Genomic DNA, 21,918 nt, shown 5'->3' with positions numbered 1-21,918 from the left:
GGAGTCACTGATGGCCCCATGGGGACTGGGACCATCAAGGCATCTTGGCACCTCCTCCGTCTCCATGTTTGCAATTCCTATTCATCCTGTGGAGGACCCAGTCTCTTCATAACTCAGACTTCATTTGCCTCATTTCCCTGAACCCTTTGAGGGCAACTGCAGGCAGACATGGGCCCTTATTTGAATCATTACCTCAATCATTCATTTTTGGGATTCTATAAATATATCGAGGGAGCTACTATATGTCAAAAGCCGATGCAAAACCTAGAGAAGCTACATCAAATGAAATAGTTAATTAATTTACTCACTAAGATTACATGTATGTGTTTATTTAAACTTGTGCATCTCCATGCCCCTCCTTACTCAGAGGTGGTTTAATATTAATAGAGGAGGACATTTTTTACATCCACTCTGGATGACATTGTGGTAGAAAGAAAGAAAGAAAGAAAGAAAGAAAGAAAGAAAGAAAGAAAGAAAGAAAGGAAGGAAGGAAGGAAGGAAGGAAGGAAGGAAGGAAGGAAGGAAGGAAGGAAGAGAAAGAAAGGAAACCATCTTAGAAGGATTCTTAGAAAGTATATAATCCAGTTTTCTTGCTTCAACAAATATTTATTGAATGTGTTCTATGTACCAAGCAGCCTTGTTTTTCAAAATAAGCCTAGAGAGGTTGACTAGACTGAATGTTTGGGTCTTCCTAAAGTCCTTGTGTTGAAACCCTAACCCTAGCATGGCTATATTTGGAGATGGAGACCTCTCAGGTAGTAATTAAGGTTATATGAGTGCATAAAAGTGGGTCCCTGATCTGATAGAATTCAGTCCTTATAAGAAAAGACACCTATGAGCTCACTCACTACACCCGCTCCCCCTTTACTCCTGCCCATCCTCACCCCAGCCTTGCACACACATTGAGAAAAGGCAATATGAGCACATAGGGGCAAGGCAGCTATCTATCTGCAATTCATGACTCAGAAGAGTGCTCTCACCACAAACCAATCTTGATCTTGGATTTCCTAGCCTCCAGAACGATGAGAAATAAATTTTTTGCCATCTAAGCCACACAGTGTTTGGTGTTTTATTGTGGCAGCCCTAGCTAAGACATTTGGGTCAAACGCTTTGCCTAAAGTCAGTAATGAATATATGAAAAGGCCAATGCGTTAGTCAGCTATTGCTGTGTAATAAACTACTCCACAACTCAGCAACCTCAACATCAATCATTTATGATATATAATGTATCTGCACATTGGTTGGCCAATCTAGGCTGGCTTCTGCTATGGATAAATTGTTCCATGCATCTCTAATTATCCTTCTGGGATTAGCCGACTCTTCTGGGAAGGACTCTCTCATGGCTGTGGCATAGGTAATAGAGACAAGTATAAAACTGAAGCTACGGAACTGGTACATGGTTGCTTCTATTCCATTCTATTGGTCAATGTAGTTGAAAGAGATGACCCCAGAATCATAATAGTGAGGAGGATGCAAAGTATCATAACAAGGGTATAAATACAGGAAGGGGTACAAAATCTGGATTATCATGGCAACCTAACACATCGAGGATTCAAATCCAGGTCTCTATTGGCCCTGTTTGGGGTTATTTTTACAATCACTAATACTTTTATTTATCTACACTAATAAAAGAGAAAGATACAAATTGATGTACCTTCACGACACCCATCAGCCAATCAGGAGTACATATGCAAATTAACCCAACAAAGATGGAAGGTTAATTTGCATATGCAAGCGCCAAGTGACCAGGGGTGGGGCGGAAAAGAGGGGCCAGAGTGGAAAAAGGCAGTTCCAGGGCCAGAGCAGAAAGGCAGTGCTGGCAGCAAGGGAGAGGAAGACCCATTCTTGCAGGAATCTTTGTGCATCGGGCTTCTAATTTTTAATAAGAAACACACACATGACATCTTTACTCTTTGCTCTCTACAGGACTAAACAACAAAGCCAGAGTTTAGCAGACCACAGCCAACCCTTCCAATATTCTTCCCCCCCTAAATCCCTCACAGCCCCATGTTGTCTAATGCTACCACTTCTGTACCATAATGGGGATCTTCTCACACTCTCAAACCTTGTCTTCCCTTCTGCACATTTCATTAAAATCTACTCTCAGGCAGCTTAGCTGTGAGAAGAAAGCTGATCACTAAATTCTGATAACTTTGTTCTCTAAAACAAATAGTTACTGAGTATTTAATCTATATGTGGCTCTGTGCCTGGCGCTTGGGTGTTGGTCTCAGAGATGAATCATAGATCCAGTTCTTGATGAGAGAACACTTTGGTGGGAAAAAATAATGCATGCACATAATTGTTTTTATCCTTGTGCAAAAGGTTATTGAATTTGGTGCCAGGCATTGTCTAGAAAGCTAGAGTACAATGGTGAATGAGAAATACCCACAATCTCTCCCCTGAAGTGGATCAAAGTGTGTAGAGCCCCAAGAGGAAAGTTGCATTTCTGTGATTTGAGGGGAGTGAGATGAGAAATCCAGGAAGGTTTTGGTGGGAAGAAACAGTTAAGTGGGCCTGTGCAGATGAACTGGGGTCTTTATAAACAATGCTGTTTATCTGGGAGTGTGGTTAACAGTGTGGACTCTGGAAGTAATGGCCAGGATCTGAATCTTTGTCTTCATGCTTAGAGGTTGGCCATGGACAAGTTACTTAACCCCTCAGTCTAATGTTGTGCTAGTAAATGTTTAACTACAAACTTTCCAAAAAGAAAGAAGGGAGGGAGGGAAGGAGGAATGGAAGAAAGAAGAGAGGAAGGAAAGAGAGGAGGAAGAAAGGAAAGAAAAACTGCTTTGTAGATCTGCCATTTTCTATGGTGTTAGGGGTGTCAAACTCAATCAGAGAAGGGGCCAAAATCTAAAATCCAGCCTAAATCGCGGGCCGAATGGTTTACTGAACAGTCATAAACTGTCATTGTGATGGAAACACAGCAGAGTGCAGTGATGACAGCGCGGTGCGGGCCACATTGCAAGGCCTGGCGGGATGGATTTGGCCCGCGGGCCTTGTGTTTGACACATGTGGTGTAGATCATCACCTCATGTCCTCCTTCAAGTGACTAACATGATGTTGTATAGTTCTTTGACCATGCTGACACAATGGACATAAATAGCCTCAAAAGCATGCACAGTCATAAAATAACTAGGAAGCAATGAGTTTTTAATATTTAGCATCTTTGTTTGCAATATAATTGATGCAGGTGTCAGGTTATGAAATTTAATTGGTAGCAATGGCTATACTTAACCATCAGGCAGAAGGGGTGAGAAAGAAAAGGAAGGGCATGTCACACAGAGAGAACATGTGTAGAGGACATAGCCAAGTAATGGGAGGGAAGCATTTCATTTTTTTAAGAAGCCCCACAGTGGAAAAGTGAAATGTCTCACAGAAAGGTGGCTTCATCGTCAGGATAGAGGATAGGGTAAGTATAAAACATGGGCTCCATTAAAGAGTGCCCTTGAAGATGCTGTGGTTATAGGAAGAAATTAGGGATGTGAGGTATGGGGCATCTGGTCCACCCCTCTCGGTTTACAGATGGTAGGAGAAGGATAGAGGAGTCAGTGATTGCTTGCTCCTCGTGGAACAGACATTTGAACCCCATTTTTTGGATTTTCATTCTAATGTACTTTTTGCTGTCCCAAACTTAGAAAAAAAGTAGCTCAGATCCATGAATGATAGGAAATCTGCAAGGCATGTGAGATGGAAAGTCTATTAGTGATGACAAAGTTATAATTGAATGAATGATTACTGAGATTGTTTAGGAAATCAAATTGATTTCCAACTGTGTATATAGGAAAGACATTGAAAGAGGAGGGGACAGAGGCTGAGGAAGTCAGGGAGGATCCGCTGATGGGATCATAGCCAGTCACTGGTAGGGCTGGGATCAGAACTGGTCCCCAGCCCTTCAGTCCAGCTCTTTTCACCAGAATCAAAGGTCCTGAGAATATGTTGGTAGCAGATGTAGACCTGGGAACTGTCCTCCCATGAGCTGTCCTTAAAGAAGAAAAAATTATCCACAAGAGGAGTTAGGGCTCAACAAAACCCTCTGCATGATAAAGTGAGAACCATCAAGAGTCCAGCTCTGCAGTTATAAATGGAGAACCAATGGGCAGTGGAGTTTGCACACAGGTTATGATCATGCATATCCCCAAGTCTTACTCCTATAGATTTGTTCTTATTCTACGGCAGTAAGCCCTCCCAGCTTTACCCAACTGTGGCATTTACAACGTTAGAGTCTCATCATCACTCTGCTAAATGGTTGAGGCAGTTCTCCCCATTTTACAGATGGGAAAACTGAGGTTCAGAGAGGTGAATCACCTTCCCCAGTGTTAGATGGCCACTCAGCATATGAAAGGGATGGTATCCAGAATCCTGACTCACGCATCACCTGCTTTTCGTTCCTCCCCACTAGACTGTCCCTTTCCCTGTGTCATCTTCCCCTTCAGATTTCAGTGAGCATTTGTAACACTCATTTGTGTAGTGTGTTACTTGTAATCAGGTATGGTATTCCTCAGGTATGGTATTCCTCAGGTTTCACGCAGTGTCTGGCATATAGTAGGTATTATACTTTATCTGGTCACTGTGTATCATAATAGTTAAAGATAAAGAAATCACAGAAAGCTGAGTTGAAATCACAATTGCACTGTCTATTAGCTAAGGGGCATTAGATTAGATAACTTAGCCACCCCATGCCTCTGTTTCATCATCTATAAAATCATGTACATTGTAGTTCAATGCATAGTAAGTGTTTAATAATTATTATCTATTATTGCTCTTAATAACTATTGGACATCATCTTTAAATAAACATGTGAATACCCAAAAGACAGGCATTTAGTGATCCTGACTTCCAGCCCAGAGTCCCAGCTGGACCTACATGCCAATGAAGTTGGAAGGAAAGAAAGAACTTACTGGACTTTTGCTAACATGTGAGGGGGTGGGGGTAGAGATAATTCAGCCTTCTGCAAGTGAAAATTAATCACGTTGGCTTCACTCAGCAGGCAGGTGGTGAGAATGCCAACTTGCCCCCTTTCCTGTCTCTGGAGGGACCGTTCAAGAAATGAAGAAAGAAATGGGATTGTGGGAGGAGGCGGCCCATGGTCCACATGCTCCACATCAGATATGGGCATTATCAGCTTCCACTCCCTCTCCCTCTTCTCCATGACCACTTAGCCATTCAAGGTGATGGGCTCCCAGACAGTAGTCTCGTGCTCTCAGCATTGTTACTCCTTTGATTAATCTGACTTCAATATGTTCTAACAATACACACTTTATGAATGCTGAAATTGCAATTGAGTCTACAGTAGTAGATGCATGCACTGGAATGTCCCTGCTGCATACACACACAGGGATTACGTCTTCTTAGGACCTCGATCATTTTCCTGAATGGCTGGTGGTCAGTTCCCTGAGTCCGCTTATCACAGTGATGAACAGGACACTGCTGTGTTTCCTTCCCCAAAGGCAGAGCTTTTTGTGTACTTTTTGTCCCAACTGCTCAGCGATGTCCCTTCTACCCTGATGCTAATGACAATTGTTTGACATGGTTTGGGTTCGTATCACAATGTCTATTTTGCACATAAGGCAGCATGAAGATGTAGAGATTTTATCTGTCCTCTCTTCCAGACTCCCAATCTTTCCACAGCAATACATTAGACACCTGTTACCTAGACAACACCCATTTTCCTTTTTTCTCACTAAGAAAGAACAATGTGCCCAGCTAATAATACCCACCTCTCTGTGTTTTCCTACCGCTAAATGTGGCCATGTAGGCTTGCACTGGTCACGTGATGTGTGGGAACCTGCTCTAAAGGGTATCAACTGAGCATGCCCCTTTGGCCTTGTGGTCCTTCCTTTCCATTTCACCTGTAATGTAAACATAGGAGTGCGGCAGCCTGAGGGACAAGCATTGGGACACAATGTTAAGGCTGGAACAGGGAAATGATGACAACAGCCTGGTATGCTCGTGGCACTCTGGAGCCGCTGCAGCCACGCGACACAGCCCACTTCAGCCTGCCTCTCGCCGCAGCGAGCCATGGTTTGTTGGGTTAGTTTTGCCGACAAACCTGATCCAGAACTTAACATTTCCCTTCTGACCACAATGCCCTTTAATTTCCTTTTCAATCAAATAAAACCCTGCTCAAGGAGTTTATTATTAAATCTCATATTATTAAATCTGCTCAAGTGCTCCCATGTCTGCTCATTCTTCCCAGAACTTCCCAGAGTAATTTAGGGGTTCCCTCCTCTGGGCATCTATAGAATCCTGTAGACACCTCCTTCACCACAGCATTTGATGGGGTGTTTGTATGTCTGTTCTCCCCCAACAGACACCTGGAAAGCATCAGGTCTATCGCGTATTGGTACCCAATCCCATTTCCTACAATTAATTGCATTACCTGTGTGGGATCATCCGCTGGTATCTCCACATCTTTGTTTCTTTTTAAAGATCTCCTGGCCCATCTTAAGGAATGTTTCCCAGAGTTCGAATTTCCTTCCTTGAATGGTCTCATTGTTCTCATAGTTCATCACTCTGAGAGGGCGCAAATGCCTCCCATCCCAGAGTTCTTTCTTTTTTAAATATATTTTATTGATTTTTTACAGAGAGAAAGAAAGAGAAACATCTACCAGCTGCCTCTTGCACACCCCCTACCGGGGATGTGCCCGCAACCAAAGTACATGCCCTTGACCGGAATCGAACCTGGGACCTTTCAGTCCGCAAACCAACACTCTACCACTGAGCCAAACTGGCTTCGGCCCATCCCAGAGTTCTGCAGCAGAATCCTGGGTCCACCATCATCTTATAGCTCACTTTTGTAAGTCTAGCAGGGAGGAGCACTGCGTTAGAGTCTATCTGCCAGGGTTCAAGTCCCAGCTCTTCCATTTATTAAATGTGACTTTGGGATGCTTCCTTCACTCTCTGTGCCTCTGTTTCCTTCTCCGCACTTGGGAGAGTAATTGTAACTGTGTAGGGTGTTGCGAGTGTTAAGGGCCCTACTATCCATGTAAAAATACTTAGGGCAGTGCCATACTCCTAGTCAGTGTTGGTTATTATGACTGTTGTCACCAGACAGGACCATGTGGATTGTCCCACAAACACTTCCCCTCAATATGTACATTCTCAGTTCACTTCTTTCCCCCCAAACATAGGGACCTGCTCACTTTCTGACCTTGCCTATCTCAGTTAATGCCACTATAACCTCTCCAGTCCCACCTCCAGCCCAAAACCTATATTAGGCATTGCCTTATCCTTAATCTCTCATCCAGGTATTGGGAAAGATCTGTCAGCTATATCCTCTGAATATTCTTGACTCCATCTTCTTATCATATAACTCCCTGCGATGAAGCATCTTCCTAAACTATTGGAATTGTCTATAACCTGTGCTCCTGCTGTATTTTTATACCCATTAAATTCTTCCACCACCTTTTGGCCATATCATTTTTCCCTTGTGCCAATATGACAATGCCACTTCCTAATTAAAACTCTCCAACAGCTCCTCATCATCCCCGAGGATAAGGATAATAGCCCCTAGTCAAGCAGTGTTTCTTGCTTGCCTGTTCTTTGCTCATCTGTGGTAGCCTCACATCCTACCAGCCCCTCCATCATGACAGTACTGGTGCCATCTTGAATTGCCTTCCCATCCTCAGATCTATCACCTTAGTTTAATCCTCTATGTCTTTTCTACATTAGTCTTTTCACCTGATATGCCCCTTTTCTTTTTTAAAAATATTTTTTAAAATGTATTTTTAGAGAGGACAGGAGAGAGAAACATCAATGTGAGAGTGAAACATCAATTAGCTACTTCATTCATGGTGCCACCATCTGGATTGAGCCCTCAATCCAGATATGTGGCCCAACCAGGAATAGAACTAGCAACATTTAGGTGCATTGGATGATGCCCAATCAACTGAGCCACACTTGCCAGGGCTGGTGTGCCATCTTCCCCCTCTCCTAATAGAAGTCTTTCTGCTCATTCTTCACCTTTTAGTTTGGATGTCACCACTTCTGGGTATCTTTCCCAGATTTCCCAGACAGATCTGTGGAGCTCTTTTTATGCCCCTGTTACATGTTCAGGTATGTCTATCAAATTGCAAATCTCATTGGATTATGACTATTTTCTTGCATGATTATCTTCTCTAGATTATAAACTTCTTATGAACCAAGACAAGGCTGTTATTGTTCATCTTTTATAGTCCTAGTACATAGCCCGGTGCCTGAAATAGTTGATACTTTATAGTTATGGAACAAATAATTTTCTATCACAAGTAATACTATTTGATTTACACATGACTGAGGCTGAAGTGAGCATTATTATCTCTCATTCTACCCCTTTTACTTCACAAGGAAAGACCTGAGTTTCAGAAAGGGAGGGTAACTTGCTCAAGGTCATGCAGAAAGTTAGTGACAAAGCTAGGATAAGTTACAGGTTATTCCTGCTTCCTAGTTACAGGTTATTCATGCTGCACTTCTCTTTTACAGAAATGATATTTTGGTAAGGATATATTTTAACAAAGACACAGGTTCAGCTGTACATATCAAAAATCTAAAATAATGAACTGGAAAAGATAAATTTTCTTTTCCTCTGGCAACAGTCTGCCAGGAGCAAGTCCAAGGCTGTACAGCTCCTCATGGTGACTGAGGCTCAGGCCTTCCTGTCCTGTGGCTCCATCCAGCCTTTAGGTGCTGCTCTCAGCCTCATGGTCCAAACTAGCTCCCCACCCACTACTTTCCAGACGGTAGGGAAAGGGATGAAAGGAAGTGTGTGAATTGTACACCACACTTTTCTTATGTAGAACTTAGTCATGTGGCTGCACTTAGCTTTAAGGGAGGCTGGGAAAAGATTGTTAACTCCAGGTGGCTGTGTGCCCAGCTAAAAATTAAAGCTACTTTTATTTGATACAAACAAGAAGCCTGCTAAAAAGGGTGAGTCATTGAATTGTCCCTGTTTCAGAGATCATAAAACTGAGGCCCTGAGATGTGTTAAGAATACTGGCTTTGCCAAGCTGGCTTGGCTCGGTGGTTGAACATCGACCTATAAACCAGGAGGTCATGGTTTGATTCCCAGTCATGCTCGATCCCCAGTACAGGCTGTGCAGGAGGTAGCCAATCAATGATTCTCTCTCATCATTGATGTTTCTATGTACAGTCATCACTGCTATTACTATGGGGAAAGGTCAAGGCCTTCCCTGAGAGCAGTGGCTTCACCTGTGTGGTTGGGCTCAGCATTGTGTCCTCACATTGAGTACAGTCCCTGATGTAGAGTAAGCGCCGAGTAAATATTTGTTGAAAGAATAAATTAAGTTAATGAGCCAGAACTGGAACCCAGATGGCTTCAGCTCCATGCCCTGCGCTATTTCTATGCCACCAGAATGCCAGTCTCCCCATGATCCCTCCTTCTGAACATAAGCCACAAAATCCACATGAATCTGAGGATCCAGGAATGATACCAGCTACAGCTCCCAGAACTGGAGCAAGTAGGAGGCTGCATGGCAGACTTGAAGCCTTTCACCTGAGGCCCAATTGAGGCAAAGAGTCTTTGAGCAATCTCCTTTGCATTCTGAAGAGTTTGGTGCCCCTACTTATCTCCCCTCACCCACAAAGGCCACTGCAAACCCAGTTCCAAATCTGGTTGGCTATCCACCGCAAACTCATTTGCATTTCCTCTTCCAGTGGAGAATCCTTCTATGTATTGGTCTCCATGAAGACCCTCCCCTTCCTCCTCTGAAGTTTGTGCCAGTCTTAGAATGGGCACATAATGCCATTCAGTTACAGCCAAGCCTTGCTTCCAAAATTAATCAGCAGCTGGCAACTGATCATAAAATCAAAATGCTTGAGGGAAAGATCTTAGGAGAAGAAAAGATAATTTATATCCTGCAAAACGATTACCACACTCTTTAGTTAAAGTACATCACTTTATATAGTTATACACTTTTTTCATGTGATGAAAATTTTTAAGATCTTACTTTCTTAGCAACTTTCAAATATACAATATGGTATTGTTAACTATACTCATTACGCTGTATATTATGTCCCCAAACTTTTTTATTGAGAATGTAAATTGGTACAGCTGCTATGGAAAACAGTATGGAGGTTCCTCCAAAAATTAAAAATAGAACTACTATATGATCCAACAATCCCACTACAGGTGTATATCCAAAGAAAATGAAAACAGGATCTTGACGAGATACCTGCATTTATATGTTCATTGCAGCATTATTTACAATAGCCAAGGCATGGAAACATAAGTGTCCATCAACAGATTAACAGGTAAAGAAATGGTGGCATAATTATACGAGATAGTATTCAGCCATAAAAAGAAGGAAATCCTGCCATTTGTGATGACATGGATGGACCTTAAGAGCATATGTTAAGTGAAATAAATCAGAGAAAGACAAATATTCTTTTATTTCACTTATATGTGGGATCTAAAAAAACTGCAAACTCATAGAAATAGAGAACAGATTGGTGGTTCCCAGAGGTGGGGTATAGGGAAAAGGTGGTGGAAAAGGTACAACACCCAGGAGTTAACCATTGGTGGCTTGATGTCAAACATGGTGAGAGCATTTACACCACAGAAATTGGCATATACTACATATCCTATTAGGGTTGTCATAGTTGTTTTTAAGAACTATGTCACAGCTCTCTCTGGCTGCATGGGAGAATGGAAATAGGAATTATTTGTTGAGCACATTGCCTTTCTTAACAAACAGGAGTTCCGTTTGCAAGGAGAAAGTCAATGAACATTTGAAAGGGATAAAGTTAGGTCTACTATCAAAGACTCTAAGATATTTTTGCTTTCTTTTGTCATGGCTTGCTTAGGTAGAATCTCTTCAGTGCACATGGTTTTCTTTGCCCAGGTGTCCAAGTCATAAAGTAGGAGGAAAGAATCCTGCATCTGTGAGGTGGTGAAGCACAGGGTGAGGGAGAGAGTTGGGCATGTGTGGCTATAACACACCCACCTCTGATTATCTTGATACTATTTAGGGAAACCACCCTAAATAGTATCAAGATAATCAGATACTGTACCTTTCTGAAACACGGTACAGTGAACTGGGCTAAGCAAGGAAAGGCTAGTGGGTCTCTTCAACATTGGTTTTACTCAGGGACAGTTCTCACCAAGGATTCAGGTCTTAAAACAAACCCAAAAGGAAGCTGTCAAACAACCATCCTATTTTGCAAATGCACAGATCCACAGGCAGGATTTTTAACAGACTGACAGAAGGAATGCCAAATAAATTCCTGATCTAACAAAGCTAATCTAAACATCTCTTTATATCCAAGGAGCCTCCAAGTGCAAACCCTTCTCTGGTGATGGTCTCTGTAAAAATGAATCCATCTCACTTATGCCAATGAATGTAAGTACTCCCTAAAAAGGCTGTGAGATTGAGTGCCGATGAGTATTTTGATTTAATGGATGTAGGTAAAATCCCCCAGGCATACAGACTAGTGAAGATGTAGATAGACAGAAACAAGGAATTACACCAGGGCCAAAGGATGCTTGGCCAGCTGGAGTCCTGCTAGTCCACCTACCTCCACATTCTTCAGACCATGCTGTGTTTGCACATCTAGGAGAAGTTTTTTTGTTTGTTTATTTGTTGTTTGTTTTTTGCTTGCTGTTTCCTTTGTTTTTTGCTCTGTCTCTCTGCTGTGATCTGCATTGCTCTAGAAGAGCCTTTGTTCACATTTCTCTCTGAACTGAGCTGTAGGACACTTTGCTCAGTGACCGTCCCCTGCCTGACATTTTTTCTTCCCTGTAACAATAAATCAGTGGCAAGGGAAGCCAATCTTACCAACCAGCTTGCTTGGACCTGAAGTGGTGGGTAGAGGTGCCAGGGTTGAACTCAGACTTTCTGAAGCCAACCCCAATAGTCTTTCTCTTACATAATGATGTCTCCCAATGGACAGTCTGTGACTTGTAGTGTGGTTTAGGATACACATTTTTGCTCTGACTTGATTTTATTTAATTGAAGTTTAGCTTTTATAGTTGGATGTGTCTAGTGGCACAGCTATAGAGTGTCTCACCCTTAACCTTCCACATTCTCACCCACATGGGTTGCCCTGTTTTTGCTGTCCGCCAGCCAGCTCTTCATCATGTGGATTGCTTTAACTCCCAAGTTTCTCCTTGCTTCACACATTTCTCACAAAAAAGGAGCACCTGGGAATTGAACTTGATGGCAAATTCTCCTTTTCCCCCTCCATCTAGTCCTCTCCTTCATTTTCCCCAGGTCCCTCATGCCTCTAAGTGAACATAGGGCTCTCTTCGAGGTGTGGGGGAGGAGGAAGAAGTTGAGTGAGAAGACATTCTCCTAAGAAAAGGGCGAGGGAGAGAAGGAGGAAGGAAATACTAGGAATTTTCAGAAAGGAATCACTCACACCTTATTACATGGCAAGGATAACAACACTGAGAAATTGCCCAGCATCTAGTGATTCCATTGGCCATAGAGCACTCAATTTTTATTTTCACTGTGGTGGCTGTGGTTTAAAAAAAAAAAAAAAAAAAAAAAAAAAAAAAAAAAAAAAAAGAAAGACCTACTGGGAGCAAAGTGTGTCAGAGTTGAGAGTGGACATAGGGTTCCTCCACAGTCAAGAAGCCATGTGTCCTCGAAAGTAAAGGCGGGTGAGATTGTGATCAGTCCATTCTGCTAAGGCCTAGTCCCTTTTGAAAGCTGGGCTCTTCCATCTGCCCCCATTAGCCAGAATGGGCCCAGCCTCTGAGACTGGCACACCTGCTCTGGGCCAGGTGCGGATGGGGAGTGAATGGTAGGCTAGCGACCACAGGGGATATGGCAGTGGTCATCTGGAGGTGACGGGGCTGTAAGCGCTCATCCTGGCAGAGCTGCACACAGCGGGAGCCAAATCAAAGCCCAGCAACCTGCTGGGAGAGCCAAAGGGAAGAGCGGGCGCATTTTGAAGGAAGATGCAGTTGTTAATATTAATGATGCAACAGATGTGTTTTTCTTCTTTTGCTTTGTAGTTTAACCTCAACCACCTTCTAAGTTCCTTTGTTTCTGACTCTCTGCAGGTAGGGAATTTGCTCTGTACTTGGTAATAAAAGGAAAAGAATTTTGGTCCAGGGGAGTTTTGGGAGGGAGGAGTTGAGGGGCCAAGAAAGAAGGAGGGGGAAAGAGAATTTTGCAAGACAGTGGGAGGGTCAGCAGCATGAGAGGACAGGGCAGGTGGAGGCCCTGAGGGTGTTAGGACAATGTCTAATACTATGAGGTTTAGAGCTGATGGCTCTGTGACACCTGCCCGTTATTCCAAAGTCTCCGGTGAAACCGACATACGAGTATTTTTTCTATTTTATCTCTTTTGGGGAAGAAGATAAATTTCATGACAAGAGAAGGTGAGTTCTGGGAATAGAGGAGAGACTAAAAGAACAGTTGCAAAACTGCAAGAACTCAGAGGGAGAAGCATGATAAGGGAGGTGACAGGGGAGGAAGAAGAGATGAAAGGGCCAGTGTACATAGACAGCTAGAGCAGAGCATGGCCAGGATGCAGACCTGGAGGGCATCCAGGCGCAGACGCCAGGCAAAATGGGCTGAGCACCCACCAGTGTGCATCTGGGCTGGCTTGTGCTGGCCACTCCCAGTTGTCACACACAGATGCTCTGCTGTCACTTGGCTGGAACCTCCCTGTTTATTATTTCTGGGTCTCCAGGCAGCAACACTGCTGTCAAATGGGAATAGGGTGTCAGGTCCGATCACTCCTCGTGTGATGTGAAGAGACTCATGCAGATGGAAGGTGCCACTTCCTCGGTGCAGATGGGCACATGCATCACTAGCAATTGCTGCGGCTCCAGGGGCCCTGCCTTCCGAGTGGAATGGGCCAAATGTGCTTCCAAGGCAGACAGGAAGCAATCTACAGGGCTTTAAATTACAGCCCGGGAGTCCCTGTGCTGGCTACGGTAATGATCAAAGAGCAAGATGTGGGGGATTTGTCATCCTCCTGTGGGCCGGGGACCATGCTGGCTGGTTCACATTGCTTGTCTCAGGTCAGCAGAGGGCCCAAGGGCCTGGCCTTCAGGTTGCAGACCTCGTTTTGAATTCTGAGTCTGCTACTCATTCATGGTCCTGAGTAAGTTACTTCAATTCCGTTAGCATCGATCTCCTAATCTGTAAAACTGGGATGGGAATAGCTACCTTGCAGTTTCATTTAGGACTAAATAAAATGATTGCATTTATTCATACAACAAATAAGCTGTATTTCAAAATATATGTAAAATGTAATTACACACACACACACACACACACACACACACATACAATTTTTCTGTACCACCCTGAGATATTGCAGTAAAAAAACAAAGGATAAAATTCTTACCTTCACAAACCTTATATTCTATTGAAGGGAGTCAGAGAGTAAGGCAAACAAATTGTTATAATGTATAGAGAAGACGTAGCAGAATTCTTGCACATTGTGGACTTAGATGCGTGGAATAATTTAAATTTCATATCATTCTTATGAAGCAATGTCACTCCCAGCGGAGAATCGGAAGTTGTTTCAATAACTGGCTCAAAATCCTGTAGCAAGATCTTTGTTCCGTTAGGCCCACTGAGGTGATGACAAACGAGGAATCTACATGACACAGTGTCCCCTGCTTCTTGAGTCAGCTGGTCATGCATGACCTGCAAATTCAAACCACGTGGAAACTCCCAGAGAACCATTCCCAAGTCACTGACTCATCTTTGAGTATGTGGGCGGAACTAACTCATATTCATGGAGATAGCTAAGAAATGCCTCCCCTGGGTCGACCAGCTGTCCCATTTTGCCTGAGACTGAGCAGTGTCTCAGGATGGGGTACTTCCTGTGTTAAAACCTGAGAAGTCCCAGGCAAACTAGGACCAGGTGGTTACTCCAGCTAAGCCCAAAGCCAGACTTTATTTCTTAAGCTACATAGTAAGGCCGGAGTGTTTAAAGGTAGAAAGAGGTAGGGAGCACTACCAAGCTGAAAATAGGAAGTAAACCAGGCAGCGGAGACAGGACGAGTGACGAAACTCCACTCTGAGGCAAAGCTGCCAATGCCTGAGTCACCTCGTTTTACCAATTTCTCTGTGGGATTTGGTTCTGGAACACATGAGCCATGAACAGTGATGACCAGGTCGAGTACCAGGTAACCATGTAAATGCATGTGGATGGCTAGTCAATAACTGTTTATATAACTGTAACTTCTCGGGTGTTTGCTATCTGCACCAATATCCATCCTCAAGCTCAGGCTCAGTTCTTTAGAGAAACAGGCGCCACGAAACTGGAAAAGTGCTGAACCTAGCATTATATCCCAGCTCTGCTCCACCACTAGGGTGCCCTCACCAAGTCACTCAATCTCTGTGCTTTTGAGTCCCCTTTTGTAAAATGGAGGTAAACTTTTATCATCTGCATAATGACAGTGGATTCACATGAAAATCAAATTAAACAATGTGTGTGTTTGACTGTGTACTTTTGACTTCAAAATGCTAGGGTATGCTGAATTTGGGCCACTTCATACCCAAACCAATCTTTTGATCCCATACAGATGTAACTTAGCTCTTATGGGATCATTCCATAAGATCATTCCCTGCCCTAATTCTTTGCCCTGCTATTTCTTATCAAATGCAATGAGAAGTGTTACCCAGGAATGACCTGCATATCTCCTACCCTCTGCCTACAGGTGTTTTTAATGTAACTTTACTTTCTATTGAGGATATACCTGACTCTTAGAAGCCAGTTAGCTCTATAAAACGTATTATGACAACCAACAGTCCCTGCCCTGCTCCTGCTCCCAATCTCATCTTTCCCCTTCCCCGGAGGCAACTACTTTCAACTCTTCTAGTTGTGTTTCCGTAGGGTTTTTTTTTTAGGATTAACCTTAGTATCTCAAAATAATCTATTATATAATAATAAAAGCATAATATGCTAATTAGACCGGACAGCTAAATGACCTTCCAGATGACTTTCTGGATGAAGCCAGGGCTGTGAGGGCCAAGCTCCTTGCACAAATTTCATGCATCGGGCCTCTAGTATACCTATATTGCAAAATCTTAATCTTCTTATTTTGGTCATTATATACTGACTTCCAACTATTAGATGATAACTTATCTCATGAAGTGTTAGCATGATTGTAACCACAATCACAACTGAGCCAGGTACTACACTCTGATGTCATTGCCTTTCTTGTTTCAGGCCTTACCCACCTTACCTTGAAGTTAACAATTGATTTTTTCATTAAATTACCTAATTCCCTATGTTCCTGTCACAAATCTCCAAAATCATGTCCCTGTGTAAATATCCCTTCAGTACACTCAGACACCTTGGTTTTGTTTTGTTTGTTTGTTTGTTTGTTTGTTTGTTTTTATCAGATTGCTTGGATCTGTTTCCTGGAACTGCTATTCTCTTGCACCAGTCTCAGAGACCATCACAGTTACCTTGGGAATCTGTTCTCCTCATTCCTGCACTGGTTCATCTGTTTCTTAGCTCTCATTCTTTCTGTTTCTTCCTTATTTTGGTAGAGCTCTCCTTCAGTGGCTTCTTGAGAAAGGCTGAAGAGGAGGTGAACTTTAGAAGGTTGCATGTCTAATAGTTTATTATATACTCATAATGAATTCTTTTGTCTGAGTATGGAACTGAAGGCTGTTCAACATTTTCATAATCCCATCAGAATTGGAAAGGGATTCTTATTTTGTCTTTTATGTTCTTTTGCTATTGTTGTGCAGTCTGATGCTCTTATGATACTAGGTCTTTTGATCATGACTTGTATTTTTTCTCTAGAGAGACTTTAGGGATCTTCTTTTTGTCTCCAGAGTTCTGAAATTCCATACTGATTTGCCTCTGTGTTCATCTATTTTCATCCATCAGTCTTGATATTCATCCTTTAGTTTTTGGTTACATTTGATCTAAACTTATAGACTTGCATTTTAAGTCTACAACTCACTAGCCACTCACTTCAGAGGAACTAGTTTGGAATCTCTGAGTCTTAGTTTCCTCACTTTGAAAATGGGAATAAAAAATACAGTTCTGCAGGCCACTACACTGGTTGAATGACTTATAGTCTAATAATGTCAATAAATGGGCAGTACATCTGATTCACAAGTAAATTTTCACAATTTTCCTTTCCAGTGGCTCCTCTGATAGCCCAGCCCCTACAGGAATGCTGCTCACTCCTCACACATTTCTCACTTTTGCAATCATACGTTATTTATTACAATGGTAAGGAAAGCCACTTAATCTTTGTGGGTTTGAGTCCTCATTTGCAAAATAGAGGTAAATTATTATCTTCTCTATAGTTTTCAATACAGCTGAGGTGAAGGTTTATTTATTTTTTCCAATATGACATTTTTCATAGAAATAATTTTTAAAGGGATGGATGCAGACTTCCTTGCTTTCTTAAACAGCATGTTGAGATTACAATTTCACTCCTCCTGGATATATTATACTGACTTTTTTTGTTCTATTCCTATGTATTCTGTTTGATTTTAAAATGATTTCTTTTGCAAACTGAAAAAAAGAACACAAGGGTTTTCTTATTACAAATTCAATATAGTCCCACTGAACAGAAATAAAAATTGCCACTTAGGAAAGAAAAAAAAAAGAACTCCCACCAACACAGAAATAATAAGAGCTTTCACACACACACACACACACACACACACACACACACACACGTGCACATATCCACACAGGTCCCCCAAGAGGCTGAAAGAAAATGATTGATAGATTTGACTACCTACAAATTAAAAGTTTCTCCATGTCAAAACCCACATAAACAAAATTAGGAGCAAACAGCAACCTGACAAAATATTTGCACTAACATGACAGATAATACCAAAATTCATATCTGAAATATATAATTACTTCTTGTTTCTTAATCTTGTCCCTTCAGCCAGACTTTCTGCCCCTGGAAGGCAAATGGGAACTTCTTTGGTTTCCCAGAGACCCCATTTCAGGGCTACCTCCTCCATTCTCTCCAGTCAGAGCGGGGTTGAGTTGAAGAAGGCTGGATGTGGAGTTCATTTCTTGCTCAGCCTCATAACATCTCATGCAGAATTGATGTTTAATAAATATTGGTTGAGTGAAAGACTATGTAGAGAATGAAAAAGTCATTTTTTTCCCTACAAAGTTCTGTTGTGATATATTGGATTTCTGTAACGATTAGAACGATGGGTCTCTCTTGACCTCATTGCCAAGCAATCAGCTATTGAATCTCCTGCCATCATTGTGTCTCTGCCATCATCTAGGGGGCTGTTTCTAATCTCTTGGCCACAGGAAATTAGAACGCTTAATATATACCAGGCACTTCGCTTGGTGATAGGGACACAGAAACAAACCCTGTCTGTGGCTCCTTAAATAACTCTCCATCTTGAGAGGGAAGTCGGATGCAGCTCAAACAATCATCATGGACTTTGATGAGCCCTGTGCCAGAGGGACACACCAAGGAAGGAGCGCATATCAGAAGGTGGGCTGGCTGGATTTGTCCTGTGGGAAACAGCAGAGCTTCCTACCTTCCCCCAAACACCTGGGTGGAAAAATATGGAGTTGAGGGGCTGGGTGTGCTAAAAGAATTGTATATTCAGAGGTGACCATCTAGGTTGAGAGTGATGATCTGAATTATAGACAAAGGGAAAATAAATATAATTTATTGATTGCTTACAATAGCGCCAGCATGTTGTCAGGAACCCTGTTATCTAATGATTCTCCCAATGGCTCCTTTGACAAAAGAGGAAACTAAGTCGTTAAGCAAAGTGATCAATGTCCTGTAGCCAATAAATAAAGGGCTCAGGCCCAGCCAGCATGACTCAGTGGTTGAACGTCAACTTATGAACCAGGAGGTCATAGTTCAATTCCCAGTCAGGGAACATGACTGGGTTGAGGGTTCGATCCCCAGTGTAGAATGTGCAGGAGCAGCCGATCAATGATTCTCATCATCATTGATATCTCTCTCTCTCTCTCTCTCTCTCTCTCTCTCTCTCTCTCTCTCTCTCTCTCTCTCTCTCTCTCTCTCTCTCTCTCTCTCTCTCCCCCCCTTCTCTCTCTCCTCTCTCTTCATTTCTGAAATCAATAAAAATATTTTTTAAGAAATTAGAAAAAAAGAAAGGGCTCAAGATTTTAATGGAGTGCTGTCTGCCCTCATAGCCCTTATATAACATTGTTGGTTTTGTTGTGTGGGGGCTGGGGGTCCTTAGAGGCCTCTTCTCAGTTAGTTCAGATGCGCCTTGAAAAGATGTGGATATTGACATTAAGACAATTAAAGTTCATTCTAATATCTTTTGTTCCAATAGGAGGGCCCTAGGTGGGATGCTGATTGAACCATAATTCATAATCATAATTCTCTTTATAACTTCACATTCAGACAAACTGTAGAGAGAAGATCCAGGCTCAGGTTGCTTGTTTGGGTTAGGTTCAACTTGCTGTTGGAAGCTCTTTTCCTGCAAGCGCTCGGGGAAACCTATAGTTAATGACTCCTCTGATCTGAAGGTGCTGCTAACCTATTATCACCCTAGACACGACACTGGGGCTGTTTGTTTGTTTTTCTGAAATTGGCTGCATTGATTCCTGCCCAATGTTAAATGTTGCCCAGCTATCTGGAGGCACGGAGGAAAGAGAAGAACTGATCAAAAACCGAATGGAGTATTTATACACAAGAGTCAGCCTTTTAGGAGATGTAGAAAGTCCATCCCACATATTCCTTCTCTCCTCTCATCTAACACAATGCCTGGAGGTCAGCCAGGAGCATCAGAGCACTGTCAGAGCTGGAAGAGCTTGTAGAGACCATCTAAGCACCAGATGAGCTGAGACCCACTGGGGGGAAGTGGCTTCCTAAAGTCATCAGAGGAACTAGCATCTTTTTCAGCCTTTCTGCCCCAGTGCCAGGCACCTGCAAGTCTCCCACTACGTATTTCTGTATATACTGATTGAGTCTTAGACACAGCACTTTCAAAAATTATGATACCACAATGGGAAGGTAGGAACTCTTAGTAGAGAAAACGGTTCAGGAAAGGTCTTAGAGGCAAGGAAACTGAGGGTGTGGTTTAGGAATAGCAAGTGTTAAGCACAGGACAGGGTACTTACTAGTATTAGGGACTAATGAGAGAGGAAGCCAAAAAGATAGGTTAAGGTTACAGATAGGTTAAGATTAAGGAGAATCCTGAACACCACAGTGGGCATTGCGCCTCTGTTTCTGGCCTGTATCTAGTGGCCCCAGACCATTTGCTCAGGATGGTCTGCATGATATTTGCCTTCTTCCTCGAATATGGCAATGCTCATTCATTTATTCATTTGGCAACTGTTCAGTGGGTGCCAACAACCTGTCAGACACTGGACTAGGTTCTGGAGATTTGGTAGGGATTGACACAAACAAGACTTCTGAAATCATAAAGCTTGCATTCCCACTGCATCACAAATGAATGGACAATAGCATAATTGTAGATTGTGCTACAAGCTCTGAAGAAAAGCAGAATGATGTGATAGGTACAAATTGTGAAAGGTATTGTAAATATGTTGGTTGTAGAAGGCACCTTAAGAAGGTGACATTTGAACTGATACCTGAAAAAATGAGATGGAGTTGACCATGCACAGAAATGGGAAAAGCCTGGCTCAGCTGCACAAAATCACCTGTCTAAGACTTTAGTGATAAAAGAATCAGCCTGGCTGGTGTAGCTCAATGTTTGAGCATCGACCTATGAACCAGGAGGTCATGGTTCAATTCCCTGTCAGGGCACATGCCCAGGTTGTGAGCTTGCTTGATCCCCAGTGTGGGGCATACAGGAAGCAGCTGATCAATGATTCTCTCTCATCATTGATGTTTCTATCTCTCTCTCCCTCTCCTTTACTCTCTGAAATATATATATATATATTTTTTATTTTTTATTTTTTAAAGAATCAGAAATCACTCAGGTAGTCTCCATTGTGGATAACAAGAAATGGAAGATCATAGGAAGGAGTCTTGGGCAGTGGACAAATAAAAAACAGGACTGATCCAATCCAAGCTACAATGAAAGAATAAAATCCTTTCAATATCTACATTAAGCTTAATGGTTCTCAAACTTTAATGAGCATAGAAATCATCCAGAGAATCTGTTAACCAAAGTATGTAATCCAAAGCACATACTTGGACTTCATCCTAAGAGATGAGGAGCATTTTTAACCAAACACCTCCATTGACTTTTATGCAGGCCAACACATTTGGAAAACCACTGAATTAAAGAGACGAGAAGTTGGGTTCAAGAGGGACGTGGCAGGTGTGGGTTTCAGGGGATAGTGAATCAGAGGATGTGAGGTGTACCACTAGCATCTGCTTCCATACTTTACCAGAAGCTGCTTGTACCTGGATTCTTTGTGATCAGATTGGCCATCTGAGTCATAATGACAGCAGAGAATGCTAAAGAACTTGATTCTTGGAACCCTATAATCCCTGAGGACATCAGGTGGGAGAATTATTACAGAGTGGAGGAAAATTATTGCTAAAGGGACCCTAGTAATAGTCATCACACCCACATTTCCCTCCACTACCTCCTCTCACATTCAGGTTAGATGATAATTCTAGGCTTTTCTGGGAAGATAAGGAGTTCAAGGTAATGCATTTCAACAGGCTTGCAGTCCCACTGGCCCAGCTGGATGTCAGTGTTAGCATGGCGTGGGCTGCTGAAGAGTGCTTCAAAATAGGGCAGAGGCAGTGGCAAAACAACTGGCTGTGTTATTCCAAAGCCATCTGAGCAAATTACATGGAAAGTAAGCAGGAGTCATTATGATTTATATAAATATATGTTGCAGATTTCATTAAGATTAGGCCAGCTTTGCAGTTATCACTTGCTGGGCTGCTTGCCTGGTCCTTAATCTTCATTTGCAAATGCTGATTAGCCTCATAAAGGACTCCTGGTGGCCAGAAGTAAACCCAACCCTCACCATGCTTTCTTCTCTCCAGGACCTCAGCCAAGGAGATGCCCACCTGGGGATACAGCCTGGAAA

The sequence above is a fragment of the Pipistrellus kuhlii genome, unplaced genomic scaffold (assembly GCF_014108245.1).
Source record: "Pipistrellus kuhlii isolate mPipKuh1 unplaced genomic scaffold, mPipKuh1.p scaffold_m20_p_3, whole genome shotgun sequence".
Classification (NCBI taxonomy): domain Eukaryota; kingdom Metazoa; phylum Chordata; class Mammalia; order Chiroptera; family Vespertilionidae; genus Pipistrellus; species Pipistrellus kuhlii.
The sequence above is the reverse complement of the archived record's forward strand: the minus strand, read 5'-3'. Positions refer to the sequence as shown.